This window comes from Triturus cristatus, chromosome 2_1 (genome assembly GCF_964204655.1).
Source record: "Triturus cristatus chromosome 2_1, aTriCri1.1, whole genome shotgun sequence".
NCBI lineage: Eukaryota > Metazoa > Chordata > Amphibia > Caudata > Salamandridae > Triturus > Triturus cristatus.
Genome location: NC_140581.1, coordinates 468,244,827 through 468,263,350, shown reverse-complemented (window position 1 = coordinate 468,263,350; position 18,524 = coordinate 468,244,827).

The window sequence follows — 18,524 nt, the reverse complement described above, 5'->3', positions numbered from 1 at the left end:
ACACACAACCCACATGTACTGACATCAATTCCTTTTTTTTCCACATCTTCGAACATGGACACACAGTTTTTCCTAATGTTTTCGTAATTTTTTTTTTTATCAGTTTGCAAGAGAAATAATCCCTCCTAAAAAGACAGGATTTAAGCATTGTAGAGCCTGTTGCAAACAGATGTCTGTGACTGATCCTCCGCAGATATGTCTCTGGTAACTGGAGTTTGAACACAACTCCAGGACCTGCCATGACTGCTCCCAGATGAAGCCAAAGGCCATACAAGATTGGGAGATGCTCTACATTGCTACACGCCATAAAACTCCATGCCATGACCAGTCAATGTGGAAAGGAAGGTCTGGGTCCCACTGCTGAAATCGTTGCCATGGCAGATCCTCGCTGCGGCCAAAGCCTTCGAATAAGTCCAAGAAGAAGTGTACAAAACCTGTGAAAAGTGGGAAACTTTTTAACAGAAAAACTGCGCGATAATATCCACCTCAGTGGTATATGTGTGAAGAAGCATAACGCACCTGATATGTCTCGAGCTAGTCTGTTGTATCACATCAAAACTATCTTAGCCATATCCGCAGCAGCCCAAGGCCGTTTAATAACCCTTTAACCACTTGTACACCACCACTTCACCTGGAGGGATGCAATTTAGATACAATTGGCACAGTGCAGGGATGACTGAGCAGTGAAATCAGTGAAAATTGCGAATGCCGCTGTCATATTGCCAAACTACGATACCTATTAATGGCATGAGATCTTACAGTTTCTGGATAAACAGTCTGACGATTGCCAAGCAGGAAAAAAGCTATTTTGTAGGAGTAAGTACTTACGACGGTGCCCCCTCATCAATGCCTTGCTGGATTATTCCAACAATGCTTTCCATTAAATTCCCACATCTCCACTCGTCAAGCAATATGGATGGCTCCATAATACTTCCTTCAGAATACAATCCAAGGTCTAAAGCCTTTGATGGTAAGCACCTGTTTGGCAAGGATGGAGATGAAGCCTTACAGGCAATCAAAAAACATACAGACAGGCCAATTCACGGGAACTCTTCAAAAACTACAAACATACCAATACAGAAGACAATTTTACGGCCCAAGAGGTCGATACCAGGGACTAATTTTCACCAATACAGGCAAGTTTACTACCAACAAAGACAATCCTAATGTCAATGCAGGAAACACTGCAAGCTTTTAAAAAGAAAACACAGGAAAAGACAAACTGCCTCTTCCAGCAGAGGCCAAGATCAACTATGATGGACATGTCTCTTCAGCGTGCTCTCCCTTTACCATCCCTACCAGAAGCAGGGAGAAATTCAGGCATTTCTTCCTGCCCGGTGCAACATCAACTCAGAGTGCTTGGTTTTGGATACTATCCACTAAGGCCATTCAATGGCGTTCACTTCAAAACCACCCCCACACCCTCCAAAGAAAGAAAAGTATCTTCATCTGGAGGCACAGCAAAAAAAACTCAAGTCCTGAAGCTCCTCCTCAAAAATGCAGTCGAGTAAGTTCCAAAAGCCCAGCTGAATCAAGGATTCTATCTGAGGTTTTCCTTATCAAGAAAAATGGGGGGGGGGGGGGGGGGAAGAGATTCGTATTTCATACTTGATGCTCTTGCCAAATTCATCAAAAGACAAAAGGTTCAGAATGCTACCGTTACTACATATGTTTCAATCCACTGATGCAGGAATTTCATTGCGTCCATAGACTTGGAGGATGCATACTTCCACATACCAATCTATGCTCACTTTTAAAGGACTTAAGGTTCATGATCAATGTTACCATTTCTAGGCCCCACCACTCAGCCTTAGATCTGCCCCATTGTCTTTACAGAAATCCTATCCCCAGTGACAACTCATCTAGGTCAGTGCACGTGTTTTCCCATATTTGGATGATTGGCTAGGCAAAGCGCCCATGATGCAGGAACTAAACAATGCAGTTGCACTTAAGGAACAGTTGTACCTTCAAAGGCAGCAACTCAACAATCAATAGACTGAGCTTGTACTGATAACTCCACTAAAAGAGAACTCTGTCTCGGTGGATGTTGTAGGAACACATTGTTGCAGAACACTCAGCTTCAATTAACTATGAATGCCTCCCTAAAAACTAGTTATCGAGAACAAAAGACAAGGGAACCCTACTCACAGGGAGCCAGGGCAGTTAAATTATTAGCAGAGAAACATTGACTCCTGTGGACTGATGAAAACTTATTCTTAATAAAGCCTGCACAATGGCAATGCACAGGGTTAGATTGAGGTCAAAAAGAGAGCAAGCCAAATACACCATGGATTTGATTAATGTGGACAATTATTTATGCAGTGAGTTGAAAGAGGCAACAATACATACATAGTGTTTCAAAAAAGAAAAGGTCATTGCACCGAGCAGAGAGACACACGCTCTTCTGCTCTGAAGTATCCCAGGAGCAGGCACATCATTATCCAGGTTTCGGCTAGATCACTGCCATTGGATGGAAGCCACTTAAACATACGTTGAGACGGTGTTCGGCCTCGCTCCCACACCTCCAGCTCTCAGACACACCCATACGGCGCTCATCATTACCGCACTCCACGTGCCTTCTGTATTGCTGTGGTTTTTACCGGCTGTGTCATCCATTTCTGCCTGCCTACCACTACCCTCACACGGGCGCCAGGCTGGGTCCCCTGTGAGTAATTTTCTTCACTGTACTCACGGTGACACTCTTTCTACACTAGGCATTGCAGGCCATCCTTCAGGTGTCCCTACACTCCTAGATCCTGAAGAGACCCTATATTGCACAAAGGGTCAAAACGCCGTTGACTGTTTACAAAAGCGAACCATTATCCAGCACTTATCATTGTATAAAGTGTTGATTAACACAATGTATACCTCCTAATGGTCGTCTTTATGTTTTAAAGGAAACCTTGTACATATGTCACAAAATATGTCACCATTAGTTTAGGTTCCAATTTTTTCACTGGGACACCTCTCACTGTTGTTTAACTATCATTTTGAAACTAAGTATGTTAATTCTTTTCTTTTTTTAAACACTATGTCTGTATTGTTGCCTCTTTCAACTCACTGCATAAATATTTGTCCACATTAATCAAATCCTTGGTGCATTTGGCTTGTTCTCTTTTTGACATCGATCTAACTCTGTACATTGCCATTGTGCAGGCTTTATTAAGAATACGTTTTCATTAGGCCACAGGAGCCAATGTTTCTCTGCTAATAATCCCTAAAAACTAGTGGCACACTTCTTCGGCAGCTGGCATGGAGTGCACTCTGAAACTAACAGCAACAGTCTCTACATAATGCATTAGAATAAAGCATGGTAAGAATACCATTAAGAGACTCAATAACTATTGACAAGAATAGACATTTCCACTACAACGTCAAGCAAGGAAAAACAAGAACAAAAATCCTACTGCAGGAAGCATGATGACTATCAGATTGGGGACTGGGCAATAGGATCATGCTAACAGTGCAACACGTACTAGGATTACACAAAGTGTGGGCAGATGCTCTAAGCAGAAAAGACAGAATGCCATGAATGGCAGATGGGCTCAAGCCAACTACAGTTACTGTTTGAAAGATGGGGAACTCCACAGTTAGACCCCTTCGCAACACTGTAGTACTCAAAATGCCCACTCTTCTCAAGCAGGTGGTTGTGACCAGAAGAACCAGAAATCAAGGCCTTTCCATGCCATGGTCAGGGATATTTGCCTACCCCTTTTTCTCCAATTCCACTCACCTCCTGGATCCTGCGGCCTCATCTTAGTAGTTCCGGTCAGACAGTTCTGGTACACAGATCTATGGGACCTATTGGTGGACCAGCTAATTCACTTCAAGACTGATACAGACCTCTCGATGAAGGACCACCGCCAAGTACTACATCACAACCCAGCCTCTCTCAGATTGATTGCTTCAGACATAGACATTCTGGAGGCACATTTGTTTAAACCTCCAAATTCTGAGGGTCCTGTGGGCGAATAAAACATACACTTTTAAGTGAAATAGATTTTACATTTGGGCAAATGAATATGACTCAAATCCACTTCAAATGGATCCAAAAGATTTCTTACAATGCTTGCTTCATTTGGTCCATCAGGCCTCTCATTTTCTTCAATAAGGGGACACTTAGATGCCATATCCAGATTTTTACTTTTCCCTTCTTATTTTTCACTGTTCTCCGTAAGAATCATTAAAGAATTGAGAAGTTTGTTATGTTATGTGATGTGTATTTTATAGCACACTATACCCATGAGGATATCCTGGTGCTTTACAAGTGTAACAGGGGTGAAGTGGTTGGTGAGGCGTCTGTTGATGACTTTTTCTAGGATCTTGGAGGGCTATGGTATGAGAGAGATACGTCTGATGTTCGCAAACTTTGCTGTTTCTGCTGTGGGCTTTTTCAGGAGGGCGTTGACTGCTGTGTGCTTCCAATCTTCCAGGAAGGTGGATGGGTTGATGGAGATGTTGAGGATAGGGGCAAGATCTTCGCATATGGGGTTGAACCTTTGTTGAAGGCAAGTGTCTGACGAGTGAAATGGACTTCATGATTGCTGTGGTTTCCTCTGTGGTGATGATCTTCCATGTAGTCCAGGCGTTGGCTTTATCTGATACTGGTTGACTTTTTTGCAAGGTTTCTGAGGTCCGGTTGTGGAGGTCCGGTTGTGGGTTGAAGTGGTTAAATATGGTTGTGATTTTGCTGCAGAAAAAGCCATAGAGGTGGTTGCTATAGTTCTTGGGTTGGTGTGATGTTGCTTTCAGTTGCTGTGGGTGCAGTGAAATTCTTGATGGCTACAAACAATTTTTTGCTTTTGTTGATGTGTTCGGCTTGGTTCTTCCTCTTGGTTTCCTGTATTTGCTGGTGATCGTGTCGCTGGGCAGATTTGAACGCATCCTTGTCTGATTGTTTCTGATTCGCTATCTACTTCCTTACTTTTTGCTTGCAGTGCTTTTTGATCTTTCAGAGTTCTTCCGTGTACCAACTGGCCTACATTCATGCTCCTGCTAATTGGCTTATTTTTCAAATGGCCAGGGTATCAGCATAGGTGGTGTTCCTATCATTAAAGTTGTTTATGGACGACGAAAGCCCAATCCACCTCAGATGTGTTGCCTTTTGCTGCGGTTCTTCTGTCGTGGAGGACTTGGATTTATTGTTAAACTGATGATAGTGTGGTCATCTAGGCAATGGGTGTGGGTGTGTTTATTGTAATACCATTGAATAATGTAAAGATAGGGTACAGGATGTGTCTGGTGGATTAAGTGGGGGTTGAGAAGTATTGGGTGAGTCGAAGGTTTCCAAGTTGGGGGTCGGTCAGGTCTTCCAGATGAAAGTCGAGGTCTTCTAGGAGGATGTAGGCACTTGGGTTGGTGACTAGTGGGGTGACTAAGTCTGATGTTAATAGTGAAGTTGGCGCTAAGTCCAGGGGGAGGGGGGGGGGGGGGTGGTAGACCAGGGTAAAGTCGCCTGTGATTTGTAATTTGAGGTGAAGTGTTCCATGTTGTAGGTTCCAGTTTCAGTGAAGCAGCTGATGGTGTCATTAAAAATGGTGGTGACTCCTCCTCTGGGTCTGTTTTGACAGTCTGGACTGACTATCTTGTATCCTCTGGGGATGGCTGTGGCAATATCGGGTGTTGATGTTGTGGCTAGCAATGTTTCGGTGTGGAAAAGGTCTGAGGTGGCATCATCCAGCAGGTCCCAGATCTTCGTGGCATGTTTGCTGTGTGATCGGGTGCCGAGGAGCATGCAAGAGTGGTGCATGGGTGGGTGTTGGTTCAAGAGTGCTTGAGTGTGGGGGGTGCTGTTGGGGTGGGTGTTGGATCAGTGAGTGTGGTGCAGATACAGTAGAAGGAGGAGCAAGTGAAGCCTCCTTTGGTGTTGTGTGGTGCTGCAGCAGCATGACAAGCACTTGCTGAGGTGAAGGGCATGGAGAAGCACAGCGGGTAACGTGGGGGTGGGGTAGGACCAGGATTCCTAGTACTGGGCTCGGTCCAGATGGGCTTGCCTTCAGAGCACCAGCAATGTGGTCACCATTAAGCAGGTCTTTGGATGGGGAGGCACGCAGGGGCAGTGAGCAGGGCAGGAGAGCAAGAAGGAGATGGAGGCCTGAAGAGCAGATAAGGAGTGGTGGGGAGGAGAGTGAGAGTGCAGAGAGAGCAGGAAAGGTACTGCAGGAGGATGCAGGGGCAAGGTATAGTCATGGGCAAGACAAGAGTCAGAGTTACGGGCAAAAGGAGATGAACAAAGGCACAATCAGGGGCAAACAAATGGCAAAAACAAAGGCACAATCATGGAAAGTATGATTGAGGGGCCACAATGGCACAAAGAGAGAGACAATCACAGGCAGGAGGGATCCGACAAAGGCACAATCACAGGAAACAAAACAGGTGGCACAGTTCTGGGAAAAATAAATAGCACAGTCACTGCACAGAGAAGCAGTGGCACAGAAAAGAAATGTGGAGACAAAGGTCACAGAGGAGACAAAGGTTGCAGAGAAGAGACTAGAACATGAGGGAGAGCGAGAGTGCAGTCTCAGGGTGCAGGAGCTGGTTCTAAAAGGGCCTTGACCGGTCAGAGGACTGGTCACAGGTAAGTCCTTGGAGCAACAAGAACTATCCCTTGCTAGTTTATACAGACTTTATCCTACATGAACCAACAAACCCATGCTTGGGAGTTGAACACTGTTTTAAAAACCCTCATGAGAGACCAGTTATGACTCTATTCAGTCATCCTTACAAATCAATCAATCAAGCATTTGTAGAGCGCACTACTCACCCGCGAGGGTCTCAAAGCGCTGAGGGGGGGTGGTGGTAGCTGCTTACTGCTCTTACAGCCAGGTCTTGAGAAGTCTTCTGAAGGTCAGCAGGTCCTGGGTCCGTCGCAGGTGGATGGGGAGGGTGTTCCATGTCTTGGCGGCGAGGTGGGAGAAAGATCTGCCGCCGGTGGTCGTTCGGTGGATGCGTGGAATGGTGGCAAGGGCAAGGTCAGCGAAGCGAAGCTGGCTGTGTAGAAGGTGAGTCGTTTGTTGAGGTATATTGGTCCGGCGTCGTGGAGTGCTTTGTGAGCGTGGGTGAGGAGCTTGAAGGTGATCCTCTTGTTGACGGGGAGCCAGTGCAGGTCTCTCAGGTGGGCAGTGAGTTTGGCCGTGGTTCCTGCGTAGAGGGTGTTGCTGTAGTCCAGCCTGCTTGTGACGAGGGCCTGGGTGACCGTCCTTCTGGTTCCGGTGGAGATCCATCTGTGATCTTGCGAAGCATGCGGAGGGTGTTGAAGCAGGAGGAGGAGACGGCGTTGACTTGCTTGGTCATTGACGACAGTGATGAGTCCAAGATGAACCACCAGGTTGCGTGCGTGGTCGGTGGGTGTCTGCGCAGCTCCCAGCGAGGCCGGCCTCCAGGTGTCATCCCAGGCGGAGGGGGTGGAGCCGAGGAGGAGGACCTCCGTCTTGTCAGAGTTCAGTTTCAGGCGACTGTTCTTCATCCATTTAGCGACGGCCTTCATTCCTTCGTGGAAGTTGTTTTTGGCGGTGGTGGGGTCCTTGGTGAGGTAGAGGATCAGCTGGGTGTCGTCGGCGTATGAGATGATGTTGAGTTCGTGCGATTGGACGATGTTGGCGAGCGGTGTCATGTAGACGTTGAAAAGGGTCGGGCTGAGGGAAGATCCTTGTGGTACGCCATAGGTGATCTTGGTGGCTTCGGATCGGAATGGAGGGAGACGGACTCTCTGGGTTCTGTCAGTGAGGAAGGAGGTGATCCAGTCATGGGCTTTGTCGCAGATCCCTGTGTTGTGGAGGCGTGTGCGTAGGGTGTTGTGGCAGACGGTGTCGAAGGCGGCCGAGAGGTCTAGGAGGATGAGGGCCGCGGTCTCGCCGTTGTCCAGCATGGTCCTTATGTCGTCGGTGGCGGTGATGAGGGCGGTTTCGGTGCTGTGGTTGCTGCGGAATCTGGATTGGGACGAGTCCAGTGTGTTGTTCTCTTTGAGGAAGCGGGTCAGTTGTTTGTTGACGATCTTATCAATGACTTTCGCCAGGAACGGGAGCAGGGAGATGGGCCGGAAGTTCTTGAGGTCCTTTGTGTCTGCCTTGGGTTTCTTGAGCGTGTTTCCAGCTCTCTGGGAAGGTGGCGGTCTCGAAAGAGCTGTTGAAGATCTTCCGGAGTTGGGGTGCGATGATGGAGCTTGCTTTGTTGAAGATGTGGTGAGGGCAGGGGTCTGATGGTAAGCCGGAGTGGATGGTGTTCATGGTTTTGAGGGTGTCTTCGTCATTGACATGGTTCCAGGAGAGTAGGAGGCCGGTGTGGCTGGGGGGCGGTGAGTCTGAGGTGTTGGCGGCTGTCGGGGGGGGGGAGGTCTGAGTGTTGAAGCTGTCGTGGATGTCTATGATCTTGCAGTGGAGGAAGGTAGCTAGAGAGTCGCAGTGGTCTTGTGACAGCGGGATGTCATTAGAGCTGGGGTTGGCGAGTTCCTTTACGATGTTGAAGAGCGCTTTGCTGTTGTGTGTGTTGTTTTCGATGCGTTCCTTGAAGGAGGTCCTTTTGGCGATGCAAATGAGTTGGTGGTGCCTGCGGCTGGCATTCATAAGTGCTGCGTGGTTGTCCGGTGTCTGTTCGTGGTGCCACTTCTTCTCGAGTCTTCGGCAGGTCTTCTTGCATGCCTGGAGGTCGGGGTGAACCAGATGGCCCTTCTGTCGGTGCGTCTGTTTGAGGGTTTCTTGATCGGGCGAGAGTGTTTGCGCAGTCGTCGATCCATTGCCTGAGGATACGGGCGGCTGTGTCAGTGTGGTCGGTTGGTGGGTCTCGGGCGAGGGCAGTGATTAGCTGGTCTTCAGTGACCTTGTTCCAGCTGCAGTGGATGACTCCTTGCGGGTGGTTGTGAGTGGTGTTTTTCTCGATGGAGAAGTGGATGCAACAGTGGTTGGTCCAGTGGAGTTCGGTGGTGTGGTTGAAGGTGACGTGGTTGCTGGAGGAAAAGATGGGGTAGAGCGTGTGTCCGGTGGAGTGGGTGGGTGTCGTGACGAGCTGTTTGAGTCAGAGGTTGGTGAGGTTGTTGAGCAGGGTGGTGGAGTTGCTGTCGTTGGCATTCTCGAGGTGGAAGTTCAGGTCTCGGAGGATGTAGTCTGTGGAGGCCAAGGCGTGCAAGTTCACGACGTCGGTGATGGAGTCGCTGTACTGTGGCTGGGGTCCAGGGGGTATGTAGATGAGGGTTCCTCTGAGGGTGGTGTTGGGATCGATGCTGAGGGTGTCTTTGTTGCTGGTCGAGATTCTGAGGTTATTCTTGTGAACGATGGCGATTCCTCCTCCCGGTCTGTTGGTGTGGTCCCTGCGGGTGATCTTGTAGCCATCCGGGATGGCTATGGCAACGTCGGGTGCCGATGAGGGGTTCAACCAGGTCTCCGTCAGGAAGGCGACGTCCGGGGAGGATGAGTCGAGCAGGTCCCAGAGTTTGACGGCGTGCGTGTGAACCGAGCGGGTGTTGAGCAGTATGCATCTGAGATGGTTGTGGCCTTCCCTGGTGGAAGGGGCAGGTCGTGCTGGTGTATGCTGGCTGGTGAAGCTGCAGTTTCGGCAGGTGAAGGGTCTGTGGGTGCGCTTCGGGGTGGCCTGGAAGCAGGTAGATGAACGGCCGGCGTTGAGTGCGTGGAGGAGGTTGGCATCGTAGCGGCGTCGGGTGTTGTGGCGCTCGCGGGGGTCAGGGGGTCTGGGCTGGGCATGGTCCAGGCACGGACGGGCGCAGACAGGCTTGCCTTAGGCGTGCCTTCAACGTGCCCGCTGCGCGCAGCCGCCATTAAGAAGGGGAGGTGGGAGGGAGGATCAGCTGCAAGGCGGGAGCGGGGAGCAAATGGGCGAATGAGGGGGGTGGGGCCGCAGCGGCGGGAAGGGTAGGATGCAGAGAAGGGGAGAAATGAGCAAAAGAAGCAGAAAAAGGAGAATAGAGCAATAGGGGTGCAGAATGAAAAAAAAAATGAAAAAGTAGAGAAAAGTGGAGAAAAAGCAGCAGACAGGCAGAAGGGAGAAAAAACAGGGCAGAGGGCTGGCACGAACTCGCGGCAGCAATGAGGAGGAACACAGGCACAATCTGGTGGGGCTGTGGGGCGTGGGGAGCGACCTGCCTGTAAACAGGCTTTCTCAGCTAAAGCACCTTTCCTTAGGTTTTCCAAGGACAGTCTCTTTAGCCTGAAATCCACGCTTCATTTCAAAAGGGTCTTCTTCATTCCATTTACATGAAAAAGTCTATCAGCTGATATTCTTTATGACACCAGTAACCCTGGAATAAAGAATATTGCACACTTGATTTCACGCGATGCTTAAAATTCTATATGGGCAGAACAAGTACTATATGGAAGACTGGCTATTTGTGGCAATCAATACTAAATCTAAGAGTGATAGTTTCAAAACAGAGTATTCCTAGATGGATTTCTTCATAGATTACTTTTTGTCAGTCCAAATCTGGTAAACCACAGTGCAGAGTGAAAGATCATTCGACAAGAGGCAGCTACATCTGTGCTGTTTTCAGGCTTTTTGGACTCAATGGTGGTGACAGCTTAACTCTTAGTGAATGGAGTTGTGTTTACTAGTCTTCAGGAGAGATAAATCCTGGCCTCCGCTCGTTAAAAGGTTCCGCCAGTTTCCCTTATCTGGGATCCTTCACTTCCACATTTGGGAGTTAGGAGTAAAAGATGGATGTGGACTGTTTAAGGCACAGGATGAGTGTGGAGCTTCTGCGCATGTTTGACAGAGTGCAGTGTTTTGCCTTACTCCTTTGAGGCCCCATAATACATCTTTCCTTGTGATGGTCCTCATTTTGTAAGTCTTCACATATGTTGTATGATGTTTAAATACGGTTGGCAATTTCATTTACATGCATTTCCAGTATAAAATGTTTTATTATATTTTGGTATGTTATTATTTCATACCAGTATGACATTTGAACAAAAGCATAGTGGCTTTGAATGATTGTGCAGGGGAATTCACATGCTTCTTTTCTCACCTTACAACAGAGATCAGAGGGTTAATTTTCCCCAAATAAGGTTTAAAAATATTACCTAAATCATGTTCATGAGCTTCTGGAGGTGAGAGAAGCTTCAGACGTTCCAGAAGGGACATCTATAACAAAAAGTCTGCATCAAGGTTGCATTTTTCCCACTATTTTGTTCTCTTGGGACCAGTGACAAAAGAGAGACAAAGAATGCCATGCCTACGAGCAGACAGCAGAGTTGAGAAATACAAGCAATAAGAAGGTATGCATGTGTGCCATCTAGGGAGCTCTCATTTTTATCAATCCTTTGGTGCTTATGAAGACATTATCTAGGTTTATGACGAAGGAATTCCATCAAAGATTGCCACCTATTATACTGCCAATATTTATATTGTTTACATGTTGTGCCTTTATTTTACTCGCCATAATGCTTATATCGGCAGTCAAGCTTTTATATATAGATTCTTCTCTCAAACTGGGCTTTAATATTTTAATAACACTGAAATAGTGAGTGTGCATCTTTTGGATGAAAGTATTCGAGTGACCCACTATAAATAAAATGTGATCCTGACAGTCTGGCAGGATTGGATAGTTGCTCAACATGCATTATCTTCAGGTAAGCTGTGGGGGATGTGTGGGTCACAGCCTATCCATTTTGTCTGCTCATGCTGGTAAGTTGGTTAAAACCTGCACTTGGCTAAGGGCAAGAAGAAACTAATGGGTCGCGGTTACAAGAAATGGGCTTGCTATAGAATTTTTTTTTGCCCTAACAATAGTAGTGTCAGATTCCTCTCAGTGTAGATGCTTTACAGGGTCCTCTCATAGATGTGCCCTCTCTTCCTTCCTGATCTGCTTTAAAATGGTTAGACCCAGCTCAGGAAGGGCTTCTCTTGCCTACGGTGCGGACATGAGTTTATCATGGAGCGATCATATAGTATTTCTTTGGAGGAGCCTCTAAATAATTTAAGTGCAGGAGAGGTGATCTGTCAGCTAATGGCCAGCTTGACCTGTGCTTTGTTCTAAGATCCCATACTGACCAAAGAAGGAGCTGTAGGCCAGACCAGTTCAGTATCTGCTGAGCTCAATAATCAGACTACTGTTGTCCTACCAGACCACGAAGCGTTTCTGAACTGTCTGTAGTTGAGAAGCATCCTGTCTGTTGGGAATGAGGTTGCTGGATTGAATCCAACTGGAGCGCCTGCCTGTGAGGCGTTCATCAGCCTAGATGTCTGAGGACCTTTGGGGGCTGTACTAAGGTCTGTGTCACCCAAAGACCCACTATCTGCTGTTGGCGCTGCCTGAGGCATGGAGGATGGACTGTTGCCTGCAGTGTTGTGAGTCAGTTTCTTTCTATGTGTATATCCTCAAGGCAAGACTTTTGGGGGAAAATTCACATCATAATGATAATTTGTCAGGTCAGTGCCAATAATTTAGACATAGCCATCCATGCTAAATTGTACAAAAGTATAAACTTAAATGTTCAGGTTGTAATTGTGAGGCACAAAAGCACCAATTAAAGTCTTACTGGTTGTATCATAGCATTAGAGGTTAATGCCAAGGCAAGTTTTTATTATTATTACTTTGCTTCTGTTATCTAAAATTATACATTAGCAACCATATAAGACGATGGGGATTTGACCTGCTATGGCCCCAATTATTATTATTCCTATATTGAGAAAGGACTACATGTTTCAGCTGTCACAAATGCCAATTTAGGCTAATTACTTTCTTCAGGACTGGGATACAGACTACAACGTTTACCCTGGTCAGAACCCCTTTCAGAGGGCTACGGGGAAAGCAGGGGTTACTGTGCCCAATCGTGGGGGGTTGTGGCCTTGTACTCCTGCTGTACTGTGGCCTGACTTACTATGGGCTCACAGTAACTGAGTCAAGTGATCAACGGGTAGTACTTGGCCCAGTGGTAGCGCGGGTTGAGCTCTTCAGGGGGAGGTAGGTATAAAGTATGCATGGGCTCATTTCTCTAAAATCCCCCAGTGACATCCGTAATATAATTTTGCAGTCTAATACTTTCTTTTGGTAAGAAAAGCAGTATTTATTCTGCATGCAAACAGCACACTAAATAAGTGACAGAGAATGGCTGATGTGGAATCAAACATCTGTGATGTGCAGAGGATACTCTGCTCCTCTTCCATCCCAGCCCTCAGGAATGTCATCACTCTACATGTCCTGCCTGGTGGTTGCAGTCCTCACCTCCACTAGCCTTTCCAGGCCAGGGGCTTGGAAAATGGAACCTATAAGCCTCCATGTTATGTACCAGGCACATGTACACATACATCCCAGGACCCATCCCGGTCTAACAAGACCACATCCCCATGCGACAGGCATGGGTTATGGCGCACATGCATGATCCGTGTTTGCCCGTGACCAAAAATCAGTGCCAGGGTTCCAGATTTTCATGCAGCTGGGGCACTCAGGGCAGTCGTCCATGCCCATCACCATGTAGAGGACTTTTCCATCCCAACACCCTGTCTCAAAAAAGTAACCATTCATTCAAAGACAATCAGCCTGCTACTTTTGCAGTTGTCATACTTAACATGGTTGGTTCTCCTTTATAGCAACCTATTGCAGAAGAGGTAGTACAAACATGATTATTAATAGACCTGTCTTCTTACCTCCAGCCCCCATAGAGTTATGTTATTTAATTTGTAAAGCGCACGAATACCCGAGGGTGTCTTGGCGCTAATTGGATATGGCAGTATTGGCAAGACCAGGAGAGTACTAGGCATTGAAAAGTGAAGTTTTTAGCAGTTTCCCAAAACTCAGTAAGGTGGGAGCTGCTTTGATATTTATAGGCAGACTATTCCAGAGTGCCGGGGCTTTGGAGGAGAAGCAACTGAACCCCTATTTAAGTCTCTGGAAACTGGGGTGGGAGTCCATCAAAGAATCTTTAGATCGTAGGTCTCTGCTGGGTATGTACCAAGAAAGCGATTGTTTAAGGTAACAAGGACCTGAATTATTCAAGGCCTTATAGGCAAGGCATAGCACCTTGAATTTGATTCGGTTGTTCATTGAAAGCCAGTGAAGTCTCTTAATGGAAGCCGAGACAGGATGGAACTTGGGCAGATCAAGAATAAGTCTTGCTGCTGCATTTTGAACGGTCTAATTTCTTCACGTACTGTTTCCGGAGCTTAACATACAGCCCGTTACAATAGTCCAATTTTGTGAGAATAAGTTAGGATATGACTGTTTTTCTAGAGGTAAGAGGGAAGAATCTTCTTAATTATTCTCAAAGTATTGAAACTGGAGGGGACAACTGAACTGATATGCATATTGAAATTCAGCTTGTCATCAATAATTATGCCTAGTTTTCATGCTTTTTGGACTGGGATGGGGAGAGTTCCTAACTCTGTTGGACAGCATGCTGGACTCCAAAAATGTGATTTGTTACCGACAAGAATAATTGGGGTAACAGGGGCGCACCCTCAGCTAAATACAGAACCCACTTGTTTTGGAAGCATGCCAAACGCTGTACCATCAGAGTCTGTTTCACAAATATGACGTCATCGCACAACTTCACTTTAGTTGCAAGACTAGAACGTACATGGTATACCATCATTAACTAGCTGTAGACGATATCTCAAATATAGTTGCAATGGATGTGAAAGTACATAATCCTAGTGGTTAACAAAAAATAAATGGCTCTAAAGTTGTAGTAGATGAGCAAGCTACTGTAAGTCAGACAAAACAATCCAATATATTGCCTTCTCATAAACAGGCCTAATAATGTTGCAGGGGACTGTGGAATGTAGACTAAGCACTGATGTGAATGAGATTGGAATTTTGTACTGGAAAGGGTAAAATAAAATTGTATGTTAAACTCTATGAAGTAACTCATCTTAAACACGGTGGGTGCTTCAAGGGGATACCATTTTCAGGTTGAGCCTAGAGTCAGTGCGCAAGCACTGCTCTGGTGAAGATCTGCTGTAGTTCAGTACGTGTGAGAAGCCCCGCCCATATTTTGTATTGGCTTGTGTCTTTGTCCTTCGTAAATCCTGGCTGCTGATTCCTTAATAGGCTTGTTAGTCCCTCCTTATTACGGCCATGTCATAATTTGTATCCTCCCATGGCTACTGGCCCCTTTACTTGCTAGATACCCAGTAGGTGAACTTTTTCTTTATTGAGCCTGGACAATGGCAACCACATGTTTTTTAAACACACGCAAGGGTTTGGCAAGGTGTGTTGCAGGACACCCTTGGCGATGCACCCCGGGACAGCGGAGGGACACTGGCTCCTGTTCCTGCATTAGACGGTCTCCGAGCATGGAGGAGGCGGGCAACAGGCAGCAGCAGCGCTTCTCTGCTGCCCGCAGCGGCATGGAGGAGTGGGCGGGCAGGTCACTCTGCAGTAGCAGCATCCCCAACTATGTAGCGGAAGGGCAGGGCTCGAAGGAACACACAGCCGCCGCCCCGGCAACGCTCTGCCCGCTGCAGGAAACGAGAGGCCGGCTCTGCCATGCAGCCGGCACTCTCCTCCGAAGCCTAGGCAGAGCAGCGCTGGGACCTCTGCTCCACAGGGATCGATGTGTCCGAGGTGCCAGCAGAGCCCCTAGGAGGCATGAGAGTGGTTCTTCCTGCCGTGCGCCCCTGGGAGAGGGAGGGCGCCGCAGCCGCCAGGCCTGGGCAGGAAGGGCCTGCCGCCCCCGGGAGTGCCTGTCCGCCTCCACCGATGTGTGTATGGTGAACCGGCAGAGAAGCTGGAGGCCAACATCAGGGACCCTAAGTCCCCTATCAATGTGGAGAGCCTGCTGGTGAGTGCTGCACCCCGGTACAAATATTTTTTCTTTGTAGGAGCGTGAACCGTAGGGAGTGCGTATGTCAGATTTTAGAAGGTGCTCTTTCGTGTAACTCTGCTCCTAGGCTATTGGTGAGAGATGTCATATGCCTCCTTCACAGTCATTACATCTGTCATTGTAAGGCACTTGATCACTCCTAAAAAGGGGTTGTGTGTATGTTAATGAAAAGGCAGTAAATATCTCCTGAAATTATCCTGTGTAGGGCAAGTATAGCCAGTTTAAGCATAACAAAAGCATATGAGCGTACTGCTTCTGCAGCCCTATTCTTTGTAACATTTTCAAATGCTCACCTATTGGCTTTTTAGTCTTCATTGAATTACTTTTATTTCAGTATTTGTCAGTACTTCCGGTCTATTCGCCTATTCTTTAATTATGTTCATAACTTTTTTTGACGTAAGAGATCAGCTCTCAATGCGGTACATATTGCATGTCTGGAGCTACTCCAGGCAAGAGTTCAGGCCTTATTCATCCTTTGAATCAAAACATATATGTGTGGACTATTCAACGAGGCCTTTTTATGCTTCATTTTTCTTTTAATAAATGAGTGAACTGTTCCATCCCTTTAGCTCGTGCGGTACGTGAGTCTCGGTGCTGCAACGTGTTTTTCCATTATTAGGTCTCGGCCTGACGTAAGCAGCGCATGCGCTGCTCTCGTCTTACGAGACATTTTGGAATCTATACGATTCCAAAAGCCTCGTCCCAGCTCCGCCTTCAGTTGTGATTCGTGAGTGTCGTTTGGCGTCACTTTTTATGCCAAAGACAGTGCAATGATTGCACTGAAGGCATGTCACTCACTGTTTGTTGCCACCCTATCTCCTTTGATCCCCGCTCACTGGGATTGGATCGTTTACGGGCGGATTTACACTATTTCCTTTAAAGGACTCAAAGCACTTTTTTTCTCATTAGCAGCGCCGACCACACGCTTGTAATGACCCCTCGGAGAGCCTCTCCTGCTTCAGCCCCCCACCCTCGCAAAATGTGGAATTCCTGCTGCTTACTTTAAACTATTCAGTGTGGCGCCCATTTCATGAGCGCCGTGCTGTTTCTATGTTTTTTGTGTGACTGCTCCTCACGTAATGGCAGAGCCGAGTAACGAGCTCTTCACAGCACAGATGGACTGCCTTTCAGTGCTCTGCTCGGAACTCAGCTGTGCCATTATTTTAATATCCACTTTGAGCAGCGTCTGTTTACGTCTCCCTCCCCTTATCTGTGTGGACTGCGTCCCCGCATTAAAAGCACCCCCCCCCATGCCTACGGATGCCTCCTTGGTATTAGTATGGCTTGTCAGGAAATGTAGTGGAGTGGGGCGCTATGGCGCCCTGGGTTTCACCACACATGAACAAGAGCTGTATTTCTGATTTCTAGGGCCACACTGTACCTCCTTGCCGGTGGCCCTCTGTGGTGCAGGCTCTTCTAGTAGAGCAAGGGGACTTCTACAGCACAGTGCCATACCAAACTTAATCTATGGGCTCCGAAAGTGTTCTGCCTCCTCCATGTTGCAGATGTCAGCAGGGTCTTCTAGACGTCAGCAACATTGAGGAGGCACAACACTTTCGGAGCCCAGAGATTAACTTTGCTACCAAGGAGGCATCCGGAGCTCAAAGTGGATACATTGAAATAATGGCACAGCTGAAGTCAAGGTGGCTAATAATGCCCCCCAACTCAATGGGGCTTGTATGATTAGCTTTAGAAGGATGAATAGCTGTGTTGGCCCTAGTGTGAATTGAATGTGTGATCCGCAGAGGGTGAAAAGCCCACAGAGCTACCTCCGTGTTTGATTGGAGCAGAATGAGACAGACTGCAGGGATGAAGCACGACCAGCTCGCAGGATGCAGAGTTCGAGAGGGACGGCTCCGAGGTGACAGGAGAGAGATTAACAGAGTTAAATATATATGTAGAACGGTCGACAGAGCTCGAGACAAGAGCAGCCGGGAGGAATCCGAGCCGGGAGCTGGGGCTGTGCATGCAGCTTAGTGCCTGCATAAGCTGAAACCAGCTGGTGATAAATCTAATAAAGATCACATTAAACTGTAAATAAGAACGCTAATTCGATCCACATAAGCGCCGTTAATGAAGGGGAATGGTGTAAAGTGCTGTCAGGACAGATGTGCAGCTCGGATTCGCCCTGCCAGTATACTGTCCGCCCCCGCCACAGCTGCAGAAGGTTCATGGCAGGATTAATGGAACTACAGATGTGGCAGGAGACATGCGTGACTACGTGTCCCCCGTGTTTGTAGGGCTTGATGCATATGTACTGTGTGAGTGTGTGGAGAAGGTGTGTGTGGTTTGCGTGAGGATGTGCACATCTGCCATCATTGCTCGTCTGTGTGGTGTGTCGGTGTTTCTGTGTTGATATTTCATGTCTGTTGTGTTTATGTATGGTAGTATCCGTGCATGAACTGTGTGTGTTTGTTGGGTGTGTGTGGTTTTGATCTTTATCGGTGGTTTATGTACCTGTGTGGTGTTTATGTTTGGTGTGTAATGTAAGTGGTGTGGCATGGCATGTCTTTTGTATATGTGTACTCTCTACTACTCTCTACTACTCACTCTCTACTACTCACTCTCTAATACTCACTCCCTACTACTCACTCCCCTATCTACTACTCACTCTACTACTCACTCTCCTACTACTACTCACTCTACTCTTCTACCTACCTCTCTCTACGCACACATATAAATATACGCATATGCATTTATATATATATATATGTGTGTATATATACATAAACATATATATACACATCTGCATATCTA